Source organism: Alligator sinensis, unplaced genomic scaffold, assembly GCF_000455745.1.
Source record: "Alligator sinensis unplaced genomic scaffold, ASM45574v1 scaffold432_1, whole genome shotgun sequence".
Lineage (NCBI taxonomy): Eukaryota > Metazoa > Chordata > Crocodylia > Alligatoridae > Alligator > Alligator sinensis.
The window spans coordinates 2,745,163-2,752,314 of NW_005841998.1; the positions used below are offsets into that span (position 1 = coordinate 2,745,163).

Consider the following 7,152-nt stretch of genomic DNA (forward strand, 5'->3'; position numbering starts at 1 on the left):
GGGTGAGAATTTGAGGGTGCCCTTGGGCCGACTTGGCACGGTGAGGGGGCCGTAAGGAGATCACAGCTCTCCTGCAGGACCCCGCTGTGACAATGTACTTTTGGGTTGTGACCCACGGGTTGAGAAACGCTGGACTAGATGACCTCCTGAGGTCATTTCCAGCCCTCATTTTCTATGGTTCTATGATAGCTCAGCATGCAGAAAATTCCAGATCCTCTTTCCCAAGTCAGTGAGAAATAGCATGTTTTCTTCCATTTTGTTTTCTGTTGTACACCAAACCTTTGCTGAAGTTACTTTATTATACCTTGGAACTTGAGGTAACAGTTTACCTAGAATAGGCATCCATTGTATTGCAGGAAAGCACCAAAACATGTTAACAGACTGGGATGATCCCTCCTAGGCACACAGATGAGATTTATATAATCATATAGTCAACCCTTTGCATGCATATTTGTAACTTTTTCTTCTAGAAATTTTTTTTTTTTTTTAAATTTCCCCCAGGTTCACAGGCAGGCTGGCATTTTCTAGAGATAATCCTAAAAATATTTTCAAAAATAAATTATTGGAAAGGCAAAATGCATTCTGTAGGGAACCCTTCATAGTCAGCTATGCACTGCTTGTTTTTGTCTTCTCCTTTTATTAACAGAGTTGGGGCCAAGCTGTGAAGTTTGCACCCAGATCAGAACTTCTGCAATGTACCAAGCTGGTCAGATCCAGGGCCGCTTTGTCAGACGCATGTCTGGTTTACTAAAAAAAGGTGTGTATTTTTAATTTTGTGGAAAATGATAGTGTGGTATCACTGTTGACAGAGACAATGAAAACAAATGCTTTTCTATGTATAGCCCTCTTGTCCGCCCCCTCTTTCCCCACACAGATCTTGACATACAACAAGCTGTGCTTAATATATTGTGTGCAACTGTCTGATATGAGATGAAAAGTAATGCCGAGCTGAGTCAAACTTTATGATACTGTTCTGAATGTTTAAATAAAGGGCCATGCGCAAGCAAAGTCCAAGATATGCGGAAGTATTGATTCTCCTGTAGTACCCTAGCCTCCACACCCTATACTGGGGGCTCCATTTTCCAGACTGGAAGGCACAGAACCGCCTCTACATATTGGTGATGGATGCAAATCTCAGGAGACAAGTCCCAACCCTTCTCTTTTTTTTTAGGTGTGAAGAAGAGAGATTTGAAGGGCGTCTAAGAATCAGAAACAGAAAATTTAGTAATCTGGGCAATACAGATAACATAACCACTTGCCCTAGAAGAGCTGAAAGATCCAGTGCAGAGAAAAGCAGGGAACAGACATGGCATCATCATTAGTATTTCAAAAATTAAACTGATGACCACAATGGGAGAGAGAATCAGAGCTGACACAGATAATGAGCCTAGGGCAAGTCTCACATTTTACATATCTAGGTGCAATCTACACAGAAGACATTGAGAACCAGATCCTATTCCAGCTATTAAGTGTATAAATATATTTAGGCACCTAAGGTGTGATTCTATTCCACCTGGTTCAAGTCCTGAAAATCCAATTAATGTATCTATTTTTGTAATGCACCCTCATCTTACCCTGAAGACTAAGTCATACAAAAGCAGTAAAAAGGAGGAGGACCCACACATCTTACTGGAAAGAAAATTACAAGCATTTGAGATGATGTGCTATAGAAGACTCCTGAACATGCTGTATACCCCAAAATAAATCCAACAAATGGGTGCTTAAAAAATCTGGAGCCAAGCCTGAATTAATAAAAATAGTAAAAAAAAGAGTAAATATCAATATGCTGGTCACATTCTAAGAATAAGAGACAGTCTAGCAAATAATACAATAGATAGTTGTATGCCAGAGAAGGGAAGGGTACAAAGAGAGACGGTACAAAGACAGTCTAGACTGGACACAAGGGGCTCATCTGCATGTCACCCTACAGCAATGTAGTGATCGCATGTGTCTACCCATGATCGCCAACTATGTTGCTATAGCGACTAGGGCTTTTCCTGATTAGGTTGTCTTTAATGCCATGGCTGTCTCTGACACCAGATGAAGTGGTAGTTTTTTTAATGTGTAACTGCCCCGAAGTACTTAGTACATTGTATCCTGATGTGTGACAATTCTGCTATCAAATTTACTCTGTAACTGGAAGGCATCCTTAAATCAGAGAAGTGTGATTAAAATGGTTACAATTAGTCAAGTAGAGTTGCACTGGTGATAGACATGATGATCCAGGGAATATGCAGCAAGTAAGGTTTGTTTGGTAATATCTCTTTCTGAACCAGCTGTATAATTGGGGGAAATATTAGACAAACTCTCAGGCACAAAATACTCTTCCTCAGGTTTGGGAAATAAAAAAGCAGATACAGCCTAAGTGAAACACCAAGTAAAACAATGCCTTTTAGCCACTAGAAGATGCTGAATTTCTCAACCAAGTTATCACATGATAAAAAACCAATATATCCACATTTCATGTGGAACATCTTTGTGGCTGGTTTGCTGTGTGGTTTAATTTGAACAGGTGACATGCTTCTCAGCATAGTAGAAAGGTCTGCAGCATGAGCATCTTGGAATAGAGCCATTCCTAGGGGTATGTGGGGCCAGGGGTTGGTGAGTGGTTGGAATGTGGAGCGGGTTCTCTGTAATCCAGGATAGCTATACACCACAGCAGCAAGTCCCACCTGATGAGTAGTGGAAGCTGAGGACAGTGGTAGGTCTGTGGAGCAAATAGAAGTGGTCAGAAGTAGCTTCAAGCCCATAAAGAAATAATTAAATAAATAGTAAAGTACCCAGGGCCTCATCTTTGCTATACCCAGGAATTTGTGGCAGGGAAAGGCAACCTTTTTTTGGCTATGGTCTGGAATGACCCATGCTGGGTCAGAGGTGGGCACATGGGTGGCTGTAGAATTTTGAAAAGAGGTATGCAGGTAGGCAGGTGCATCATCACATATAGAATAGCACACATTTTTCTCCAGTTAAAAAGAAGCTAGAAGCTTTATTAATATGCTAGGGGCCTAAGGGTGTATTATTGAGTTTAAGGTTGAAGCAAAAACACAAATAACTTCATTGGAATGAGTTAAAAACAATTTGCCGGGCTATAAAATAGGAGCTTCATTACCAGGAGCAGCTGACACAGCAGAATTGCAGAAAAAGGATAGCTTGATTGGTGGAATATTAAGACCATTAAAAAGAAGAATGAAGAGTTTACAAGGGATCAGGTAGATTACAATGAGCAATGAAATCAATTGATTCCCTCAGCACTGCCTGACTAAAAATGCTACTGCCACTGTCACATAGTTGGCTTTAAATTTTGGGTGCAGTAGGAATCAAAGGGGAAAGGAAATCAAAGGAATCAAGTGCAGTAGTGCACACCCTCCTCTCACTCCCCACCCTGCTCAGATCTGCCTGTAGGTGGGCAGGTAGGCAAGTGCTAGGATCTGGTCACTGGCATCACTTGTTCCTGTGGTAACTGGGGAGAGTGCCGATTTTCAAAGCCCCCTGCCACCAAATGTTGCTGAAACTCCATGCCCATGGACCAGATCCTGCCTGCAAGCTATAGGTTGCCAACTCCTGGTTTATGGCTGTAGAGACACCTAAGAATAAATGAGAACCTGTAGAGACCCATAATTGCTGTTACTGTACAACTGTTGGAATGGCTTCACTCAAATGCAATAGCAGTCTCATAATTAAGAGGAAGAGAACTAAACAGGGGTGTGATGGCTACACAATTCATGAAATACTGTAGAAAATCTTCTGTCAGTGCTGCCAGAGGCAAATTTTCTTTTAGGAAGAGCCCAGTAAAAATGTCATACCTGGAAATACTTTCTAGTTCATTTAATTTCTGACAGATCAAAACTGTTTTAAATAGCTTTGTGTTTTATCCTTTACTGGAACTCTGGTTGTTTGGAATGCGTGAGCTATGCTCTCCTACATCTCTGGCTAGCTAAAATCTGTCCCTAAGCAGTGAGCAAATGTCCTTTCCTTATAGCTTTCTCAATTTCATTTTATTAAGTAAGCCTTTTTTGTGAAAGCAATTATGCTTCTTTTTGATGATGAAATGTGCAATTGCTTCTAAGAGTCTCCTCCACAAATATAATTTTTATAATGATATAATAAATTCTATTTGATCCACCTCAGAAATGATAATTTGGTACTTTATTTCTCTCCTAGCTATAAATGGCTGCCTTTTCAGTTTAAAAAATCAATTGCTCTGATACATAATTTACGAGACATGACAAAGAAATCTCCTTTTACCTGACAGGTAAAAAATAGAGCTGGGCTTAATGTATATAGTGGATCGTCTGCAGCTTTATGACATAGGTTGGGTGGTGGAACTTGGTAGGATATTTTTCCTGTGAGCTTTACTTCTAGGCCCCTGGCACATGTACTTAAAGGTGCCATGGGATTTGATCCCTAATCCCAATAACTGCACCTCCTGCCATGCCAAAAGTGAATGATTGTCAGTACCACCTGCTGGTGACCCAGGGATGTCCAGGGCTGATTTCAACAATTGGCTGATTGTCCAGGGTGGATGCCTGGCAGCCATGATGTGTGGGTATACACCTTAAATTTGGGGCTCCATACAAACCAGTCAGAAAATGTTCCACACATACTGTGGAACATTTTTATGGCTAGTTTGCCATTTTATGCTACCTTACATAAGGTGCACATGTTGCACCCTTACCAAGTATGGCATGAATAACATGTTAATTATGGCACATTGTAACATGCAAAGGGGGCTGTAGACCAGTGGTCTCCAACCTTTCTATGGTGAAGATCACTTTTTGGCACCCCAGGATCTACTATGCCTCTGCCCCATAGGTGATGCATGCCTCATGAGGCTGGGGGGGGGGGGGTGGGGCACGGTGACCACCTGCAGGTGGTGATGTGGGCATCGGCAGTGAGGGCGGGCCAAGCGGGGACCATCTGCAGGCAGCCATGGTGGTGTCAGTGGTGAGGGTGGTGTCTCCCCATGGCTGATCACTGACTGGGGGGTTCCCTGCAGCCAGATGTTGAGCCCAGAAGTGCTGGTGGCATGCCCGGAAGTGCCAGTGGCACTACTTGGGGGACGGAGGGGGCGGGGGGAGTGTTGACTGGGGCTTCACCTGCCCCCCCCTGCCTGTCACCTAAGCCAAGAGCACTTGCTCTGAGGGGGTGCATATGCACCCCCCTTGCACCCCCTATGTGTTGTCTATGACCTGCCCTGCCCTTGTCCCCCCTCCCACCTCCTGGACAAGCTTCCCTGGGCTCTGACTCCACTCAATTAGCCCAACGCAGGCAGCAGGAGGCGTGGCTCAGCCCAGCCACATGTGTCCTGCCACTACCGATCATGCAGCCTCTGACAGACTCAGATTAACTGTCAGAGGCTCCATGATTGACCATTTGATTGAGATCGAGTGGTTGGTGACCACTGCTCTAGACTCTTAAGCATGACTGTAGTGTGAGCATCAATGAAGGAAACTTCTGAGACCAATACTACAGGTGTTATTTTTGCAGAAGTGATGGATTGAACACATATGTGCTTCAGTATAGCTAAGTAATGGTCTATGCACGCTAAGTATTTAAGTCCCTGCTGTTTGCTGTTGAAATGGTAACTCTGGTGCAGGAATTGACAAGTATCATGTCAATTCCATGTCATGCTTCCTTTGTGGATAAATTTTACTTGTGTGTTGCCAGGTAACTTCAGAGAAAGAGATGCTCTTATTTGGGATCTAACAGCATTGATAACTTGTTAAGCTGTCTATACTCCAAGATCTAAAAACAATGTGGGCATGAAAACAATTATGCATTTCTTTTATTTAAATTGTATTTCCCTGATTTTTGTGTTGCAGTCTTTCCAGTGGCCATACAACACCTTCTGCATAGCCACTTTGGTCCCCAAGCACCTATCTATTCTCCTCTCTGACATCTGCTGTCATGCACATTGAGTGACAACTGATCCTACTAATGAATTATTTGGACTTTTGCACACCACTTAATAGTTTTTTCTATATATGGGCTACTCTTCCAGCTCACTCTTTTCTGTCTCTGTCCTTATGGCTTCCCTCAGACATGTAGGACAGATAAACTCCTCGTTGGATTTTTTTTTTTTCACTTTTTCTGCCCCACTTCTCAAGTGCTGTAATAATTACATTCACAGCATTTCTGTCAGACCTGACTTTCAGTAGCCATTAATATAGGCCATACATAGGCCTGTGCAGAATAAGTCATGGGTATGTTGTTGTCAGACTTGGCCATTTTCAAGAGGTCTAGGCCTAAGATGGAGAAATGTGACTAAGGCAGAAGGCCCCAGAAGCCAATCAGAGAGATCATTCATTAGAATATTAGGATGAGCCATCTATAAATATTGGGCATAGGCTGGATGAAAATTTGGATTACCCAGAGCTCAGACTGACACAAGTGTCCAGGGGAACTGAGAAGCCTGGCCAGCAGACTTGTTTTTTCACTGGATCGAAGGCTATGTAAGCATTGTCCTTATTGATACAAAGTCTTTGCTATTGCATGTCCTAATAAAGCTTTTGAGTTATGACTGGACTGGTCTCACTGTATCATCAGTCTCATTCTCAAGCACAGTTAAAATTAAGTGTAACATTAGAACTGTAAGGGTTTTTATTTAGTCATAGATATAGTGTGTATTGCTGCCACCACTGCTTCTCCCTACTGCCCAGCTGTGACATGGGCAAAGCTCACTGTTGTGGCATACTGCAATCAGAGCCAAAGCTGCCCACCATCAAATGCTGTCAGAGCCCCTAAGTCCATGGGCTGGAACTAGTGGCTCCAGTGGTTGGATCTGGCTGCTTGATAGGTTGCTGACCACTGTTCAAAGCAATTTTGGTAAATGAATGAAGAAGACAAAGAGTTAACTAAATTAAAATGAACTGTAAGTGCGCTGAGCCCTTACATCTTTTCTATTTGAATAGGTTTTAAGCAGTGGAGAGTATGAGATAAGACAGTATATCATTAGGCATAACATATACCTAAATTGTACTTGTCATGTGACTTTTAGGAAGTACTCTTGGGAAAATTTAAACAAACAGACTAAAAAGATCTCCAAAACACACTTTTGAATAAGTGACCCAATTTTTAACAGTAGTAACCACTCAGTAAGTTTTAATGACTTGAAAATATTTAATATCTCCAGTGGGAGATCTTGGGTGTACA

General features: G+C 42.4%; 1 long non-coding RNA gene across 1 annotated transcript in view; it reads left to right on the forward strand.

Annotated features, from left to right (window-relative positions):
* The window catches only part of LOC102383939, a 3,166-nt gene extending 1,272 nt beyond the window's left edge, over positions 1-1,894 (forward strand). The window contains exons 2-3 of the long non-coding RNA XR_323588.1: positions 647-757; positions 1,172-1,894. This is a non-coding gene — a long non-coding RNA (uncharacterized LOC102383939). The remainder of the gene's footprint in view (positions 1-646; positions 758-1,171) is intronic.
* The last annotated feature ends 5,258 nt before the right edge of the window (positions 1,895-7,152 follow it).